Source organism: Pteropus medius, unplaced genomic scaffold (assembly GCF_902729225.1).
Source record: "Pteropus medius unplaced genomic scaffold, Ma_sr-lr_union100, whole genome shotgun sequence".
NCBI lineage: Eukaryota > Metazoa > Chordata > Mammalia > Chiroptera > Pteropodidae > Pteropus > Pteropus medius.
This window is the reverse complement of record NW_024350319.1, coordinates 11430884-11452654: the sequence shown is the minus strand read 5'-3', so window position 1 is coordinate 11452654 and position 21771 is coordinate 11430884. Positions and strand designations below refer to the sequence as shown.

At 30.6% G+C, this 21771-nt stretch overlaps 1 protein-coding gene across 1 annotated transcript in view; it reads left to right on the top strand.

Annotated features, from left to right (window-relative positions):
• Positions 1-21771, top strand: part of ADGRL4 (adhesion G protein-coupled receptor L4) — a 101132-nt gene that overhangs the window by 2419 nt on the left and 76942 nt on the right. The window lies entirely within an intron of this gene.

The following is a 21771-nucleotide window of genomic DNA, read 5'->3' as shown; positions in this document are numbered from 1 at the left end:
AGGGGAGGGAGAGAGGGATGAGAAGGAGGAGGAGAAGGGGAAGGAGGGAGGGAAGGAGAGAGAAGCAAATTTTGAAAATGCATTCTTTTGTGAAAAAGTAGATCCATTTATAAAACTTTAGGCTAGAGCCCTGAGCAAGAATGCTGGAAAGGGTACTTCTAGAGAAGTTAGCCATTGACTTAATAAACATAACAATACTTGATAATCAAATGAAAGTGATTTCTTGTCTGTCATCTCCACCACCACCACCACTCCTATTTCCTCAAACATTACTCAATTTTTCTTTATTCACTCTTTTATTTTGAGTAGAATCTAGTTTTAACTGGGTCGATATAACAACATTTTGTGTAAAAGAGAGAGAGAAAAAATTTCAAGTCATATAAATTAATTTGAAAATATAATTAAATGGCAAGTTCAAATTAGAACTGCGTGGTGTGATATTTCTAAATGTATTTAAAATAACATGGACTTTTTCTAATTGAGCCAGGATATTGTACATTGTTAATATTACATGTGTTTGCTTATAGCATGAACAAGTTGTATCTCATGATTCAACTTGAAAAGCTCTTTAAATAATTTAATAGTAAGGCTAAACCTCATTACAATTAATGTTTTAAAAAATGTAGAATAAAGCTACAGTTGCTTAATGGTGCATTAAATTAGACATTTCTGCTTGTACATACAGCTGGGATTTGTAATATACTATTCTACAAGCATTATAAAATTCTTTCCATAAATAACCTTAGATCTTTATTGTGTATTTAATTGAATGGCATTATGGCAAGTTGATAGTTGAGTGACCTTCGAAATAGTGTGTCAAACATATTAGTGTGCTTATCTGCTAATCGTTACAAATTGTACCATAGTACTTCATAAGTAGCATTGTTTCTTTGTTATTTAGGTATTTTTCAGCTGTCATGATTACCATCATTAACATCACAATTTTTCACAATTTGGACCTCTAGTAGCCAACCAGCTTATAATCATGTTTTTTAATGATTTATATTAAAAACACATCTTTCATTATCCAATACAGTTGGGTTTTTTTTTTTTCTCTGCTGCCTAAGTCAATAGCCAGCTGAAGGACTGAAAATATTTACCATTGAAAAAAATACTTCAAGACCTGTTAGTGTGCAATTTCTTTTCATATAGAACACAATTTGTAAGAAGAATATTTTTTCTCAAGTTCTTTTTAACTTAAATCCCCTTCTTTTTAACTTAAATCCCCTTCTTTTTAACTTAAATCCCCTTCTTGTTAAAGAAAGTTATATATTCACTTGTTAATATCCACTAATTAAAGTTTATGATGTCCTCCTATAACTGTTCAAACAGTGGTTTTCCTCTTTTATTAATTCACTGACAGATTTTTGATATTTTCTTCAATAAGTATACTTAATGTGCTTTTTAAGAATTAAACCTAAAACATTGTATTTCAACTGCTAAGTAGTCTAGGTTATATTTTGGGTTTGAATGCTCTTGTTGGCTTTTTTCATCTATAGAGAAATTCCCTACGTTTTCTATCTTTCTCTAAGATTGGTATTAGGCCAATGAGAAATGACTAGACAGGAGGTTGTTAAAGTGGATGCCATCTTATTGAGGAATGAAAGTTTTCTTTTTTGACATCATTACCATCATCTTCATTGTCTTCATAAAATTTGGCTCCCTTAGATACCGCCAAAGAAATGTAGTGGTAATAATCCATCTTCAATAAATGTATTCTGTTCCAAGAGCTGCTTCTGAGCAAGTCATTTAGAATTTAGATTACATGGTACTATAGAAATAATTTTTATTAGTAGTGAATTTATTTTATTTGATCATCTTTTTATTGAACAAATATTTATTGAACATTTTCATCATCATCATTATGATTATCACCATAATTATCGGGATAGCCAATATCTCTGTGAACTGAGTAGCAAGATATTGATTAGCACATCACCTTTATCTATTATTATTCTCACTTTATAGTTAAAAAAATAGAATCTTAGAAAGACTAAGTAAACATCTCAATTTTCAGTATATTCGGTATATGGTTACAGAACTGTATTAATGACAGTGCAATGTTAAAAAGATAGAAATAGGGATAAATTTGAGACATACAGCCAACTGCAGGAAAGCTTTGCAAGTGGTGGTGACATTTAAGTTAAATTAAGAACTAAAAAATAAATAGGATTTATCAAGGTTGACTAAGTGGCAAAGAGAAGTCAGGCAAAAGGAACCAAACTTAATAAAGGCCTAGAAGTTGAACATACGTGTATGTTTTAAGAAGCTCCAAGTATTTCATGGTAAATACATATCACAGGTTAGTGGGAATTAAGTCAGGATGTCAAGGATATGAACTTTATTCCATTAACAAAGAAGAGTCATTGACAGATATTAAATTACCTGATAAATAGTGTGTATTAGAAAGATGACCATGTTAGGTAGAATAAGAATGGATTAACAAGGGTCAACTCACAAAAGGCTATTTGACCCAACCTATAAAAATAATAGTACTTTTATTTATAAAGTTTATTATATTTCATGTCACTTCTACCAAACATATCTTTAATTAAATTCAGCTTTTAAAATAGAATGTAGAGATGCTGTCTTTTATTTACAAACACCTTTATTACTGGTTACAACTAGTTGGGTTGAGTTCTATGCTAGAGTCTTTTGGTTACAAGAGAAGCAGAACTCTCAAAGCTTAAGTGAGTTTCCCAGTATCCCCAGGCTGAACTAAGAGAGATAAGACTCAACCCTGGGATCTGAACCTTCTCTAGATTATCAGTAATGTTAAGCATATTACTAGCTGCCTGACATAACTGTGTAGTAGAGGTTTTTAAGCCAAATTGGTAGAACAATATTATTTCAATAGGAATTTATTAATTATTTTTAACAACTTTATGGTATTATTGGAGATTTATTTGCTCACTTATGTTTAAGCTGATACATGTGCGGGTAAGACAGGAGATAGAAAAGTTTATGTAGAAGTTATGGGATATATTTAAAGGCTTTTGAAATTGTTGATTTTTCACCCTAAAATGTAGGTTTTTAGTTTTTTAAACATATATTACTATTGTTATTCCATATGCTTCTCAGCACAGTTTTGGTTACCCTCTGGTACACAATTATCATAAATATAGGGAGTGAGAGATCCTTCCTCTCCCAAGTAATTAAGAAAGTGTTAAAAATGGAATGGGAAGTTAGAAGAGTTAAAAGAATGTTTGTGTACATATATCTAAAACAAAATTGTTTAAGTTAGAATAAACTGAGCTTGGAGAGGTGAGAAATAAGAGCAATGGGAAGGATGCAGTAGAGTGCATGTTTGGGTGCGAAGATGGATGGATGGAAGAGACAACCTCTCTACTCTCATATAAACTCTTTAAGTGAGGCTGCATTCTTGGAAATTTCATGGAATCAGAATGGGGAGAAGAAAAACAATTGTCCCAGGGAGGGTCAAGAAGGATTAATTGTCATTTTGTATGCATGTATAAAAATCTTTTTTTAGCTTGGGACATGTCTATTATGCATCACATCACAAGCACTCTACAGAAAATAATTAAGTCTTGATGCTCACATTCAGGGAGATATACTCTACATTTAAAAAGCAGTTTTTTTATTGTTATCTAATAACCATATATATGCTCATAAAATTCTATTGGAATAATATTATAATAAACTAGAGAACAGTATAACATTGATAAAAGTAGAGAAAATCATGTTACAAGAGTTGTCTCAGAGTCAAGAAGAAAACACATCCTATGGGTTCAGAATGTGGGAGAAATATTAAAGTAATTCGCCATCATGATTCTGCCTGGGCTAAAACAGAAGTACTGAGGACATGTGATTGCTTTCATAACAGTTGATTTTTTAATAATAAAGAAGAGGCTCAAAATGGGCAAACCAGCAACCATCAGAACAGATTCAAAGCATGCAAAATGTATGTGTCTGTGTGTTATGTTATGTATATACACATGATTAACACAATTAGATATACTCTATAAACTATGAATAATGCAGTTTTAAATACTTAACAGTGATAATTTGATAATTTCCATAATAGAAGTATAAACAGAAAAATAATCCTAACTGTTCTTTACATCACATTTCCATGATATTTCATATTTAACTATGATATGTAGTTACACCTATATGATAGTTATAATGATATATATATATATACTTTTAACTTTCATGAGATGTGTTCACTTCATATATTTGATTTTTAAAAACATGCCAGAATCACATGTACTAATGAAAAGTAGCTCTCATTTCTCACTCAAATAAAGTGTTATTGTAAGATTGTTTAATTATTACAATGATGTTGCCAGTACTCAAATTTTATTGTTTTATATATATAAATTTTTTAAATCTTCAATTATTACAATGATGTTGTAATAATTTGATAATTTTTAATAATTTAATCCTCAATTATCATAATGATATATAACAATAAAATTATTATAATTACTACAATGATATATATAACAATAAAAGTTTGAGTACTGACATCATTATGATAATTGAGGCTTTAAAAAAAATTCTATATAATCCTCAATTACAGTGAGATTGGATTTCCAGAAACAGCTAAGAAGAACTTTTAACCAAATCTGATGGATAAAGTGGACAATTAATTTTCAAAGTAGTTTTAAGAAAATTATGTGTAGTTATAAAGTAATACAAGTTGAAATATTTAGCATGAGTAGCATAGGATAAAGACTCAAAAGTTTTGAGATATTTTGATATTGCTTATAATATCTCGCTTTTAATAAAGATAACTGGAATAAATGTACTGATTTTCAATTATTCTCATTTAGATGCATATATTCTGTTACTTGGTTAAAGATAGGTGCATTATTTTTACATATTCACCTCATAAACATTACCTCTTCTTCATGAATCTACTTCCAAAGAACATTGTTGATATTTTTAACAAAGATAAACCTTGTTCACTGTTGAACTAAATTCTAAGTGTATACTAGCTTATTCTGAAATATATTCATTATGCAGTTACTATTCAAATATTTTATAAAATAACCATTATGATGTAGGAAAAATGTCATAAAAATATATCAGTGGATTTTGGGTAACAGATTAAACATTTTTTAATATGAGAAAACATAATAACCTTTAAAAAATAACTGAGGAAATGGCAAAATCATTTACTTATTTTAACAGTTGGAATATTTATTCTGTCCCTTTAATCCTGGAAATCAATTATAGTCTTGAAAATTTAGAAATGGTACTCCTAATTACTCAGCATAACAACAGTATATTTCTGTTACAAAAAATGTTTAGTTTTGCCATGTCCTGGGAAATTAAAAACTATAATTACAAAAATTAGTATATTTATTAAGGGAGACAGTTTGAAACAAAAATAAAGAAATTTGAGGTTCACAAATTACCATTAAATTATATCTATATATAACTTCTGTGAAATTACATATCCAGAACGTAGTGTGGATCAAAACATCCTCAATCAGGTCCCTCTAGAGAAGTTATTTTTCACAGCATCTTTTAAATCTTATCTTTTTTGTCATAAGGCTTCAAACTGGTATATCTTTTGAATATTTGTTTTCATCTCACATCAGGCTGTCAGCTGTCCTGGTAGTTCATCTGCAACTTTTTTGTCCTTTTATGTTTATTACATTTTGTGGTATTAGAACTTGGAGGAGAGTGTTAAGTAGTAGCAGCCTAGGTTAGCATTTTCTTCTTCCCTTTCTCACTTCCTCACTTCCTCCTGCCTTTTCTCTCTTTCTTTCTTTCATTGTTATTCCAATCCTCAGGAGATATCTCCTGATTTTTAAGTAATAGTTGAAGAATATTTGAAGAATTTGAAATATATATCTCAATAACATTACACTCTTCTAAATAACATTACCTCAATAACATATATCTTCCTTCATATGTAACGTTACTAAAAATTCTTGAGGAAGCAAATTTTTTTGTAACGGATGTGTTTTTACATGCTCCAGAGGAACTTCTTAGGTAAATGAATACTAATACAAACTTGAGAAAGTAGGACCTCTGATATGCATCTAGATAGTCGTGAGTCAGATTTGTTTAAAGAAGGTACATATTTCTTTGAGATTTCTTGTACTGAACAGAAAAGCTAAACTATTTAATAAATAAAAGCTAAATTAACCTAAGGCTTGTATTCCAGGATGCTTGATTTCTAAGAACTTCATCCAAATAAATAAAACACCTTTGCCAATTTTAGTAATCCTTTTCCTTGTACTAGAGATGTGACCTCTTTCGTCTATTGACAAGGGTTACACAAAAGAGAGAACAAAATCTACCACAGTAATTAGGTGGAACTTCCTCAAAAATATCCTCCATAAAATTATAAATTTCTTGAACATATAGAAAGAGAAAAATAAAACAATAAACGATAATAAAAACTTCCTTCAAGCTAATATTTTATTTTTTAAAAAAAAGAAGGAAAAAAGACGTGTCATTTGAGTTTTGCTGATCAGCTCCACAGTTTTAAAACAAAAAATTTCTCTGTTCTAACTTGACAATGTTGTTTTTGCAGACAAAGTTTCAGAAATCATTTTTCTATGTCATTCCACTTCATATTTATCTGATAGGACATTTGTGAGAATTAATGATACAAACTAAGAAATCTCTTGTGATCTTATACAAAGTTTTAAAATGAACATGATTTTGGATTTTGCCAAATAATTTATAGTGAAACAAAAGAAAATTTTTCTTCATGTAAAAGTTTCATTTATATTTAATCACTTTTAAATTAGTATTATCTAGATGGATTTATTGCATATTTAGACTCAGAAAGGTACCATCAGATAACTAATAGCATTGAGAATTAAACTGAAATAGCAAAAATAAACAGCTTCTGAGTTCTGATTTCAACAACCAAAAAGAGGTATTCAAACTTCTGTATGAAATCAATCCTAAATAAAACCAATCATCTGATTTGACATTTTTAGAGTACTGAATTTATTCCAAGTGAAGTACACCAATTTTTTGTTGCTATTGTTTTTACTTCAGGATAAAACTTTAATTCATTATAACATGTGCTGCTGATGATAAGGTATCAATAACAATAAAAATTGGAGATTGTTTTTCTATCATTAGTTTTCATTTTGCATGTGAAATGAACATGGAAATTGTACCATGCTATATTTTCTATTGAGCGGTACCTTTAGGAGCTGCTAGGAAATTAAAATTAATTAAATGAAAATTGTGCTCTAAATGTGGAATTTTTATACATTTTAATCTGCAAGAAAAATACTAGTAGAAAGAAGAGCAAAGTGATAATGGAGATAGCACCTTCAGTCCCACTAAGCAACTCACTGAGTCTCAGTTTTTCTGCTTCGTTTACTATAGTTCTACTCTTTTGGCAATATTTTAAGGTTGCTAAGTTTATTTTGCAAAATTTATATTTCCTTTGTTCTGGAATGTCAGTTATCTATAGTCCCAGTTTAGTAGGGCATCAGAATGCTTCATAGCCAATTCCTGGTTGTTTCAAAAGCAAATGAACCAGTCTTTTGATTATCTATTTTCCCATTATTTCTATTCCTCCTTATTTAGTCTCTTTAATGCTTAAGTAACTTTCAGCTTATTCTCAAAAGAGTAATAATATTGAAGTTAATTTTAGTGCTTTATCTGAGCTACACTCTATTTTAAGCATTTCACATGAATTTATGAATTTAATCTTCATAACACATTACTGAAATCAGAGCTAGTATTATCCTCAATTTATAGATTAAACAACTTTCCCAGGGAAATCACATTCAAACAGTTGCCTAGTATGGTCCTCAAACAACTATGTGAAGTAAGTCTATAAATAAGAAAATTGAATCTCATTGAGATAAAAATGAATTATTTTGCTTTTTCCCCACTATATTATCAAAACAATTGATAAAAAGAAAAAAACATCTGGTATGCATGTTTATGATTCCTTAAGAATAGTGTAGGGAAGTTACAACTATTTACAAGTTTCAGTATCTTGGTCAGGTAAAACTTTTTTAACTCCTGTTTATTCTCCTCCTTTAAGCCTAGTGTACTGATAATAAAATCAATGTGTGGCCATGCCATGAGAAGTCTATAAATTGAATGAATTCCTCAAGGCAGAATCTAATGCCACAAAAGGGGGGCGATTCAGAGTACGCAAAGGCTACCATGAAAATATTGGCTTTTCCTTGTGGTGATGGTATCTTTTCTGCTTCCCAGAAAGAGAGTGGAAATTTGGGTGATTGGTTGAGATATTATTCTCCAAAGGCCACACATATCAGGCTCTCTATTCGCCATTGATGTTTGCTTCTAGATAAAGCCAAGAAAATGCTCCCAAAGAAAATGTTGTCATCTGCTTGGATGGAACTCGTGAGAAAATTAATGCCACCTTTTTGCATACTCCCCACCTATGCTACCTGGAATAATGTCTAAAAATTGCTGTATATGTATACAGATAACTGAATTCTTGGATTCTTGGACTAAAGAGATTGTAAAGGCTGGGAAGGTATTTACCTGTAATAATCAACATTGTTTTAATTATAAACATGAGGGTCATTTAAGGATAACTAGTCTTTGGAGAAAAGCCAATAATACAAACACAAAGATGCATAAATAAAACAATGGCCTGGAAAATAATTCTTTAAGAAGAGAAAAGAGGTTAAGGGAAAATTTTATAACATCCAAACAAAAAATAGAATTGGCTTCTATGTACAAAAAAGCCATTATACCACAAAAATACTTTCTTCTTTGATAAATTCTAAAACCCTCATGTTGTTTAATTTCTGTTACTTCCTTTCTCCTCTTGTTCCTCTCCTTTTGTAGCAAGAGACATCAAGACAATAAGCTGATAAAATTGTCAGTAACACAAACCAACGCTTAAAATCCACCAGAAGATTGAGGTTAAATCTCCATTTCTGTGTTTCTTCTCCTATAGGATGATAACACATAGAACAAGGAAGCTACAAATAGCAATAATTTTTTACATATCAGTGGAAGATACACCAGGACCACATTAGTCAAGATGGTCTTGAGCTTGTCAGGGGATAATAATCTAATTTTACCCGCTTCTAATCTTTTCCTTTACCTGTGCCCAGACATCTCTCAAATTCCTCCTCTGCTTTATCTGCCTCAAAGGTGAAACAAAGTAGCCAATATATTTTTAAACTTTAATTGCAGGATTTACCTATGGTTTTTCAGATTGTAATGTCATTAAAATGGGGATGGAGCCCATATGTGGTAACCAAGAACAGCACATTATTGTTGAAAAAATTCTGCCCCATTTGATTGAACCTGAACTTTGTTTTTGACTCACTTATAACTTTGTGGTTACAATATTATAATTATCTACAGTCTCATCCCTATGCTGTCTGTTTTCCCCAAGTGATTGTATGAATTCACTGGCTAATACTTTTGATTATTCCTGCTAAACAAACCAATTATATTTTTCTCCAATAAAATATATTCACTGTCTGATAAATATGAGTCCTGAATTGAGATGATAATGTACAATAGAAGAGGTGAAAAACAGTATCCACAGAATAGTAGATCTAAAAAGCAAAGATGAAAAATATAAGAACAAAATTGAGAAACGGAGGACCAAACATGGAGAACCTAATATTCAACAAATAGAGGTCTTTTTGCAAAAGGAATCACACAAGGTTTAGCAGAAGAAATAATAATAGACAGAAGACAATTTCCCAGAGCTTTAGAAAGACATGAGTCTTCAGTTAAAAGAGCACTCTAATGCCCATCTATCTTCCACAGAATATGTTTGTGCCTTACTTTTCAGCTAAAGTTTAAGGAATATCTTGTGATATCTTGATATAAAAGAAGAGTATAGTTGTTTTCATCAACTGTCACTTTTGTTACATTTCAGTTTTTATTATTTTTATGTCTTTAAGTAATGGAATATACAGACTGCTCTATTCCTGGAGCCTAGGCGAAAACCTACTCAAATCATAAGGACAAAGTAAGAGAAAAAAATTCTTTTCAAAAGGACATTTGGGTGACTGTTATCATCAGGATAGTGATGATTTGGTTGCCAAGCAACCAAAAAAATATAGATGACCACTACAAGAAGAGTGTCTATCAGTCCTTTGGGTCTCCCTTTCCACATTCATCTACTTTCATTTAACCCCTACTTTATTTAATCCCTTTTCTGAGACTAAGTCTAGCTTAAGGAAAGGAGGCATATTTTAGAAATCCTGTGCTATGACCTTGTCATCTTAAAAATACAATAATTTCTAGACTAAAGTGTTATCTTCCAGTTCCCATTATTGAATCCTTCTCTTATATCCTTATATCCCAATGACTAAGACCAAGCCTTCTAACTTGGAACCTTCCTACTATGCCATGCCCTAGGAACTAAATTCTCTGATAATAAATACTAGTTTTACTGTGCCAAGGCCTCCAAGCTTGTTATCTATATTCTAGCCCCATTCAACTGGGATTTTCATGCTAAGTCACAGAGAACATTTGAGCCTCAGTTTTTCTGTGAAATGAACAGATTGGACTAGGATTGTTATTGATGTCTCTTTTAGCTTTAAAACATTTGATTCTCTCATCATATTTGAACTGTAGTCAATTTCCAATTCATCTATTTTTGGGTAACTAGCCTGAGTTTGGGGCTCAGTGTGAAACAGAAAGTGAAACAGATATGGATGTTGCTCTCTTGCCTCTAAACTCAATGCACTTTCTATTACACTACACTATTCTTTTTCAAATCTGATATCTGGAGCTGCTGTGACAAATGCAGGTCATGCTTTCATCTAGTCCTTCTGTTTCTCTCCTCCCTACTAATGACCATGACACATAATGATATTTTTTCTTGCTGAGCCAGGATGTGACCTCGAAGTTCTTCTCCGGGCAGGTGTTACAAATCAGTACAGGTTGGCACGTAAATGAAACCTAATTTCCATGTTTTCTCTGATGGCTTTCCCCTATGGAAGGAATTTCTGAACCAAGTTTCAGGAAACTTTCCTCAATTACAATGCTGAAAAGTAGTGTATTAAATATAATATGATCAGCAAGAAAAGTATCCTATCAGAGTCACTTGAACCATTAAAAACAAATCAGAAGGCTACCAAACCTTGATTTTTATATTTGTTCCCCTATCAGAGAGGCTTAGTCACTGTTATATGTGATTGAGAGAACCTCCTTTGAATTAGATGGTATGTATATTCATTTTGAGCAAAAGAAGGTTGCAATTCATATGATTTTATAATTATCATTTAACTAACTTCTGAAACAAAATGCTACAAAATGAAACTATACCTTTCGTTGCAATCCAAACAAACTTTGATGATTATTTGTTTGTGAGTGCATGATGATCCAGGGATGGTGAGGATGGAATGGATCATAGAGGAGGTCCTCTCAGTTGAAAACCTATAGCCAGATTTCTCCATTTTGAGGATTACATGGATTTCCAGACATCAAAATACTTCATGTCAGGCTCAATGAATGAGACAATATAATCAACTGCGTTTGTGTTCAGGGGAGAAAGTGGGCACTTTCAATGTTGGAAATATTATAATCTGAGCATCATTATATAAGACCTAATACATGTGTCACTTTTTTGCAAGGCCTTTCTTATTTTTATCTGTTAAGAACACTTGTTTGTTTTTCATGTTCTAATAATTCCCTTTTATTTTCACATTAATACTTAATATTGGAGTAAGTTTTGATGGAGTTGCCTACTTTTCAGTAGTGCCTGGGAAATCCCATCAATGATTGCTGTTTGAGGACAGTGACTAATTCTTATTCTTTATTGTATCCTTAGAATGCAAAAATTCCTTGGATCCAATCTGTAAAAATACTATGGATAGTTTTTGAGGGGTTATTCTGATTGGTTGGTGCCCAATTCTTATTATTTGTTACCTATGCAGAATTTATTAAGACATTGTGGATGATATTCCTGCTTGTGTGAATCAGCACTCAGATCTGGTTGAACTTCACACATTGTTAAACAAGTATAAAAAGATCATCTTAGATATGATCCCATCCTAAATAGTTTGCTATAAATAAAGAGTAAAAGTTAGCATTATAAATTTCATGTTGGTTTTCTCCAAAGTATCCATTTTTCTACTTTATTCTGAGTGATCAGCTATTTAAGATTGAATTTTCATTAAATTATCTATATATTTTGAACATTTTCATAAATTAGGAAGCAGTCTGATGACCTCCTGTTTTTGAGACACCCTGTCCCTAATCTTCAGAGTCCCAAGATTTATGTTGACTGTGGTATTTCCTTCTGCATCTTATATATCAAATATGCCTTTTTCACAAAAATCATAGAAATTGTGAAATTATTGACATTTAGGATAATGATGTTTTTCTAATTATATTAATATTTTGACATTAATTCCAAAATAGTGTATGCATTATTGAAAATACCTGTTTCACATTTATCACTTCTTCCAATGAACTGAACTTTTTAAATACAATTTACATGAAGCCGTATTTAATGTTCAATTACCTATTTAAGATGTTTTATCTTTTTTTTGCATTAACATACACAAAGTAAAGGACTGTTATTGAAACAAACTTTGTTTTTTATAAATCTCTAAACTTGATTAAAATGAAAGAAATGATCACATGAATAAATTAGGAAGAAATAAAATATTCTCTATAACTTTAAATTATTTCATTAGAGTTTTGATACTTCCAAATGTAAAGGTTATGGAGAAAATATTGTCTCCATCTACAAAAATGTTTAATTTATAAAAAAATATGTTTTAACTCTTCCTAAAAGTTATTTGCTTCTTTGCTCCAGAAAAGATTCTATTTATTCCATTTAGCAGTGCTGAAATCAATGAAAGGATTACATGTTTAGGAGGATGTGGGGAAAATGGTTTGAAAAACTATAATATATATTATCTCAGATAAGTTCTTCTTCCTGTTTTCTTGAGATATGATTTCATATCCTGTATTTACCAACCATCAAATATCGAACTGTCTCAAAGATCTGAATTTACAATAGATTTGTATAATTTGTTAGTTGTATGAGAAAATACCACTGTGTAGTGTATATTATACAGCATTTGTATAAATGTATCAAACACTTGGAATGTTAAAAAATGTGGAACAAAGCATATTTGTCTGGCATGAAAATTGTGATTTTTCTGAATATTAAAACATTTAGGCAAGATTATTGAAATATTTCGGCTCCTTTAACTATTTTGGTTCATTTTCATTAAAAGAAAAGATACTAGCTTTTAAGTTACTGTAGTTTCACGTGTAATTGTGAGTAGGATGAGAATAAGGATATTAGGAGAAAAAAAAAGATTCTGTTTAAAGAAATTGAAATACAAAGTACTTCAACACAAGAATGTAATAGATGATGGTATTTAATATTCAAGTCAAAGAGTTTTTATTAAAAATGTGGCTATCTTGAGTGTCATTGGTCAGGCAAGCTCAGTTCCCACAAAGTCCCTTTACATGAGATTTGCTTCGAGGTAATGCTGTTTTCCTGTTAAAATGATTTTTCCACAATTTTACATTCAGATACTTGTATTATCAAGCAATTGGATTAGTATAAAGTTTTGTGGATTCTCTTTATAATTGTTTAAAAGTTACCAAATAAATTGCTGGAAGATAGAATGTCAGAACTGTTTAAACCTTGTACTTATTTTAAGGAGGAAATTAACACTTTCGTCTTTTATTTGCTAGGGAAAGAGATAATGAGGTTCTCTAGGAAGATTAGAAGCTAACCAAACATTGTAGGCTATATATAGCATACAAAGCCTTGTGCCATTTGTGAAAATGCTATCAGGAAGAAAACCCAATGACCGAGTTTCTGTACTATATATTTTAGATACCCAGATTTAATTTAGAGATTATGGTTTGAAAATAAAATTTACTGTATGAGTGTTTTTGGCTGATAAGAAATTGATTTTGTGACCTTGCTACACATTAATTGAAATATCTGGCAATGTGTCTTGACTAGGTTTAAGGAATCAAACATATTGGAACCATATCATTTCTTCACGTTAAACTGGCAGGTTAATCACTTTGTTACCATTATAAGGAAGGAAAATACTGTTTGCTACTGCAGGGTCTGAATAATCTCCCTCTATTGCATAACAAGTAGGTTTTATGTAATTGACATTATATTTACTTGGTTCACTATATTGAAGATGGAGCATTTTCATTTAAGAGTGATATTACTTATAGATTAATATAGTACTTTATATTTTCTAATATTTTAAGTTATATTTATAAAGCAAAAATAAGAAAGTGTGTGCATATGAGCTCATTTAGATGTAAACTTGTTATTTAAATTATTTAATACACATTAGAATGTAGTTTTTAAAAAATTACAATAGAAAGAAGTAGTTGTCAGTGTTATGTCAGTGTCATATGTCTTAAATGTTAGCTTATTTAACAGATATTGACTCAAGTTGTGTTTACACAGGAAAAAAATAGATTGCAGAGGAGAGTTAAAACAATTTGTGAAATTTGTAAAATCTTCCAAAAGAAGGCCAAAATCTATAATTTGCATGAGATTCTTTGGGCTCAACTAACCAGATCCATTATCTAAACAATAATTATCTTCACTTTATTTCTCTTTTGTGGATATGACATCAGAACCAAAATTTGGGTCATGCTTAATTAGTGACTTCATGCGATTGGCCTTCTGCTGAATAAAAACATTCTGAGCCTTAAATAATTTAAGATGAAAAATAAAACTAAAGTTGTGTTTAACATTTACAGCTCAAATTGGGAAGGGATGTGTTGGTTTTTGTGCATGTTTTTACAATTAAAGTCAACATATATAGACAACTCAATTTTGATAAGATAGAACAGAATTTGAGGTGGTTCTAACACTTGCTTGATAGTTTTGTATTTGTGGCAATTTTTAAGATTTTGAAATAAAAGAGTTGTATATCTTTTGTGTCAGAAAGGTTGTTATGCCAGGTTTCCTGGTGCCATATGGAGGATAAGTTCGGAAGATAATTTCTGGACCTTTATAAACACAAAAATCTATTGAGAATACTAAAAAAAGTACAACAAATCTCTGTTGATATGCAAAGCAGGAAGGCAAGCAGATGCTTGATTATAGTGTTATGTTTGTTCAACTAATGTTATGTCTGTTGCAGCAGTTTCATAATGGAATACCATGTGGAGAAGAATGCTTTTATAAATGTGTTTTGGACTTTGAATTTTAGTTTATTAGTAGACAAATATGCCAGAAATTTTTCAGTAGAGGCATTAATTGTCATTTTATAGTCAATCTTTTTATACTTAACCTTTAAAAAAATCAAATGGTTGTGTTAAGAATAAACAAGTATAGAGTTAATTTAAAGTTAAGCAAGACTTTAGATTATAACTCATAATACAATTTTATTATTATGTTTAAAAGAGAAAAACTAAGTCTTATCAATTATTGGTAATAGAGTTTCAATAAAAGATTCCAGTGATTTATAAATTGTAATTCAAAGGCTTACTATTACTAATGTCTTAATATTTGTGAATCAATTACTTTATTAACGTAAAGCTAATTGTCCTTATAGCAATATTTTAAATTGAATAGAAATACAATACTCTTAGCTAAATTTAAAATACAATTTTGAGGTATAATAAGTGTTCAAAACTGGCATATCAAGTACAGATAATAAATGTAATAGAGAAAAAAATGGCTGTTGTTTATTTCAAAGTTGGTTTCAGAAAATTAAGCATGATGGAGACCCACTATAAAAATCTGAGCTTCAAATTTTTAAATTCAGACACTATTGACATCAACCAAGATTGATCAATAGTAGAATTACAGTTTGTTGTGGTTGTTAGGGCCACGGAAGAAGCAGAGCCTCTGTGGAATCAAACCCTGGCTCTGTCATTTACTCACTGTCAGATTTGGACCATTTTCTATCTATTTGGAATATAAATAGTTTATTAACATCAAAATATTTTTAAGGATTAGGGAAGATAATACAAATATAGCACTTAATTATGACACTGGCAATCAATAGGTAATAACTGCTATTGGTGTAAATCTGTCAATCACTTTCTGTCAAATTGTTTTTGGTATGTTCATTCTCTTTCTATTTCCCCAAACCATCCAGGAAAACAAATTAAGATCATCTAGGTCTCTAGGTTCTGTGACTAATGTTACACATATAATAAGGTGCTCTTCTGCTTTTCTCAAACTCTATGAATAGCAATTCACATGTGAACTTTATCATATACCTGGAATAAAAGCATTTTACTCCTTACTTGTTAGCAACTTATTAATTTCTAACTTACATTTTAAGCTCACTGTGTCTGAAGGGAACAAATTTTAAATAACTTATTAGTTATTTAATAAGTTAAATAAGCTTTCTTTAAAAAGTGAGTTCCATTAAATTTCCTTTGTACCAGTCACCTGCTCAGCCTGATGAAAGACTAAATTTAAAGTAGGAGTATGTTTAAAAAGAATATCTGGGAATTACTTCCAAATTTTATGTATATAATGGTAAATAAAATTATTTTTTAAATGTTTAGCATTAAAGGCTAAATGGTACCTAATGGAGGATATAAAGTATAGTAAGAAACAGATTTTTAAAAGTGTAACTTATTAGAAAACAGTTTCTTTTATTTACTATGAATATTTAACATAATTGATTAAAAATATGTTAATAACCATCACATTTTTATTGCTTGAAAACAATAGAGTTCACATGAAAACTTAAATAAATTCCTGTAATATAAAATTCTAAATATTTTTATTTGGTTTAACAAATCATGTACTGAAATTAACTGTTTAAAAGTGTATGAAGATAGACACAGAAAAATAGATGATAGATATTTCTAGATATAAATTTTCTTTTAATTATTATTACGCAATTTAAAAAAAAGACTTGCAGGATACTTTGGCATAAAATTTATTAAAATAGAGAAATACATATATTTGTGTGTGTATGTAATAATATTATACATAATAAGATCACTCCATGTAAGATCATTTTATATGTATATATTTATATATAATAAGATTAATTTCTCATTATATAAGATCATTCTGAGAAAAATATAAGAAAAAATAATTTTGCAGAATAGAAAGGTTGAATATTTGGCATAATTTTGTTTCAGAGATAGAATTTGGTGTCTTATCTCTCAATATAATCTCCAGGTAGATTCTTAAACTCTGAAAGAAAACCTGGATCCATAGAGGATCTTCACAAACAGCATTTACCAGGATTTTTAGTGCCTGGGAGAAATTGTGTATGTTCATTGACAGGAGCTGATAATTAATTTTACTTTTTTAGAAAGTCCTGAAATAAAGTGTTTATACCATCAGTATAAAAACATTTGTTTTTCATGACTTTTGTTTTCTAATTTGGCAAGAAAGTACTAGGTCATGACTTAAAGTCCTTCACTTTTAAATTTGTTATTTCAAATTCTAATACATTGCTCAACTTATATTCTAATTCGTCAATATTCCTAAAATACGGACACAAAATTCAGTTGCAATTTAAAAATATATTTTAAGTAATATGATAAATAGTATCTTATCATACATATAAAAGTCTATCCTATAATTAGTGCAAGTTACTTTTTTTTTAACAATAGAGCAGTAAAGTTGAATCATTTGGAAGCTCTTTTGTGTAATTTACTATTCATTAATTTATGCATTCACTCACTCAAATAATACTTGTCGAGTACCTATGATGAATTAGGCACTGTGTAGGGACAGGTATAAAGCAATGAACAGATATATGTGGCTTTCATGGATTCTAGAATATATAAAAATATTAAAAATACAATTATACAAATGATTACTTAATTATTTGAGTAATCTGGGTGGTCATGGAAGCTTCATAAGGGTACATTGGTTAAGCTAAGAATTGATGTGGGAATTAGCTAGATGGAACATGTACTTGAGAATAGAAATGGGAGTTAGGAATGATTATTACATGCACTTGTGACAGCTTTATGCATGTAAAGAAATGCAAACTACAAAAACAAAAATAAGTTGTTCAAGTATAGTTAGTGACGTGCTGCAATTGTAGAAGATATATCTAAAAAGTGTGTCAATAGTCATACTATGTAGAGCCCTGATGTTATCTATAGAAAAACTGGATTCTATTTTTAGTTATTTGCATTTTTGAAAATCACATTTTTATTCTACAAAGGAAATGAATTGGAGGCCAGTAAAGGTAGATGTAGGCTCATCAGGTGGAGGCCGTTGCGTTGGTCAAGAAGAGAGAATATTGGCTTAGTCAAAATTAGTGACCAAAAGGATGAAAGAAAAAAAACAGGAGCGATAAATAAATGTAAAGATCTATAGGTCTTGATGATGAATTGGATATTCCAAGTGAGAAGCAGGGAGATATGGAAGATCTCTCTTGGGTTTATAGTATGAACAATTGGAAGGATGTTTATATAAGTATTTGCTGAGAAAAAGAAATATTTATGAAAAAAGGGTTAATTCTGTTTTGAGCATGGTGCGACTGACATGCTAATCATACATCTAAGAGGAGACAATAGTACATATTGGCCTGAAACTTAGAAAAATCTTGAGTAGACATAAAATTTTTAGAGTTATTAGCAGAATGTCTTCTTTCTTAATCATATTGGGCTGCTATAACAAATACCATAACTGGGTGGTTTAAACAATGTACATTTAGGTCACAGAGTTCTGGAGGCTGGGAAGTCCAAGATCAAGGTTACTAGGTAGGTGTCTGGTAAGAACACTCTTCCTGGTTTGTAGATGGCCATTTTCTCTCTGCACCCTCACATGGCAGAGAGTAAACACTTTACCTCCTTCAGCCTCTTAAAAGAGCATTAATTCCATTCATAAGGGCCTACTCTCATGACTTAATACCTCTCAAAGTCTCCACCTTCAAATACCATTATCACGTATGGGATTAGGGTTTAAATATATAAATTTGGGGAATACACAAATATTCAATTCATAGCAGTATTCCTTATGCATATTAAATGAACATTGCCTTAGAATTTTCTCAGAACAATGTACTGAGCAATACCTATCAAATAATTAGAATTGTCATGGAATCAATCTCATTCTAATTAATAAAGTGAATTTTTTTCTAATCCTCCAGTTGTTATAGATTAAAATTTTTCAAATTGCACATCACATTCAATTATGTACACTTATTTGTTCATTACAAATTATAATGTACACTTATAATGTACATCATAAAACACCCCAAAATGGAAATGTAAAAAGGAAAAGATAGAAATAAATGAAGAAATAATAACATTTTTCCTGTATATCAGTGGATTGTTTTGCATGCACTTTGGGGTGCATTTTCTCCACTGTAATTTGGAAACAATTGGTACTTGATGAGGTCCTCTTTGACAAGGATGCCATGGTAGCCTGTCATTTATATATATTGTGTGGTTGTCTTAAATTATGCATGCAAAGTGTAATTTTTGTATTTTCTGTTAGTTATTGATTTAGATATTGAGATTTGCAGCTACTTTTAACTAATGTTCTTGGTGGTGGAAAAAATTCATCTGAGATTGAAAATTTACTATTAAAAATAGCACTGACAGCTCTTTCCAAAATATCCTTTTTAAATGGTACCATTATGCTCTGATTTATCTATTTTTGTTTCATGACACATGTATTGAGATTAAAGAGCCTTCAAAGCATCATACTGCTGCAGAACACCTCCCTTATGGTCAAATTCATTTTTAGTCTCTTTATCCAATCTCTTTTCCAGGATACATTTTTTTTCTATTTTTGATAATCATTTGAGGCATTAACTTAGATTGTTTACAGTCATTTTCAATAGGAAATTGGCTGCTTTTATTTATGCTAGTAATTTTGAATTCTTTTTCTTTTTTAATACATTTTTTCTATATTTTTAAAAATTTTCAATTATAGTTGACATACAATATTATATTAGTTTCAGGTGTGCAACAAAGTGATTGGACACTTATATAACTAATAAAGTGATCACCTTGAGAAGTTTAGTACTCATCTGACACCATACGTAGTCATTACAATATTATTGACTATATTCCTTATGCTATAATTTACATTCTTGTTACAGTTTTGTAACTACCAATTTGTACTTTTTAATCCTTTCATCATTTTCACCAATCCTCAATCCTCCTCCTATCTGGCAATCATCAAAATGTTGTCTACAAGTTTGTATTTGTTTTGTTTATTCATTTATTTTGTTTTTTTCAGATTCCACATGTAAGCGAAATCTTATGGAATTTGTCTTTTCTGTCTGACTTATTTCACTTAGCATAATCCCCTTTAAGTTCATCCATGTTGTTGCAGATGGCAAGATTTCATTCTTTTTTATGGCTGAGTAATATTCCATTGTGTGTGTGTATTTATGGACACAGGTTGCTTCCATATCTTGGCTATTTTAAATAATGCTGCAGTGAACATATGGATGCATATGTCTTTTCAAATTAGTGTTTTGGGTTTTTTTTGATAAATACCCAGAAGTAGAATTGCTGAGTTTTCCTTTGTCCCTTATTAAAGTTTATTTTAACATTTTGTCTGGTGTAAGTGTTGCTAACTTAGTATTTTTTTTTTAATTTCCTTGTTTATGAAATACTTTTTCCATTCCTTTACTTTCAGTTTGTGTGTATCTTTTCATCAGAAGTGAGTCTCTTGTAGACAGCATATGTTGGGGTCTTGTTTTCTTACCCATTCAGCCATGCTATGTCTTTTGAGCAGACCATTTTTATTTAAAGTAATTGTTGATAGATATGTAGTTATGGTCATTTTATTTTTTATTTATATTTTTTCCTTCTTCTTAAAGAAGTCCCTTCAACATTTCTTATTATATAATGCTGATTTAGTGATGATAAACTCCTTTAGATTTTTCTTATCTAGGAAGCTCTTTATCTGTGTTTTGATTCTAAATGACAGTCATACTAGGTAGAGTAATCTTGTTTGTAGGTCCCTGATTCTCATCACTTGAAATATTTCATGCTAATTTCTTCTGGCCTGTAAAGTTTCAGTTGAGAAATCAGCTGACAGTCTTATGGGAGCTCCCTTTAGGTAACTCTTGCTGCTTTTAAGATTTGCTCTTGCAGATTTTAAGATTTTCTTTTTGTCTTTTAACCTTTAGCATTTTAATTATGATGTGTCTTCATGGGCCTCTTTGAGTTCATCTTGTTTGGGACTCTCTATACTTTCTGAGCTTGTATGTCTATTTCCTTCAACAGGTTAGGGAAGTTTTCTGTTATTATTTCTTTCTTTTTTAACAGTCAATAAACAAATGTGTTTCAAGAAAAATGAAGCAGGGTGAAAATGTAGGGAAGATTGTTGTGGTGGGGGTGGTAGTGGCCTTATTACATAGCAGGATGGGTCAGGAAAGAATTCAGTGATGTGCTATTTGAGCTATAAGCAAGATATTATTTCTCCAAATAGATTTTCAATTCCTTGCTCTTTCTCTATTCCTTCTGATACCCCTATGATGCAAAAGTTGTTAATCTTGGACGTGTTTCCATAGCGTAGTGGTTAGCATGTCTGCTTTACTTGCAGAAGGTCCTGGGTTCACACCCCAGTGGAGCCACAGTCCATGGTCTATGGCCATGCCACCCTGAACAAGCCTGATGTCTAATTTCGGAAGCTAATCAGGGTCAGGCCTGGTTAGTACTTGGATGGTGAGATCACCTAGGAAGACCAGGTGCTGTAGGCATAAATAATAATAAATAATATTTTTAAAAAGTTGTTATGCTTGATGTCATCCCAGAGACCCCTTAAACTATCCTTTTTTTTCTGTGATGACTATTTTCTGCTATCTTATCTTCTAAATCACTGATTTGATCCTCTGCTTCATTTTCACCTACAATTGATTTTCTCTAATGTACTCTTCATTTCAGTTATTGTATTATTTA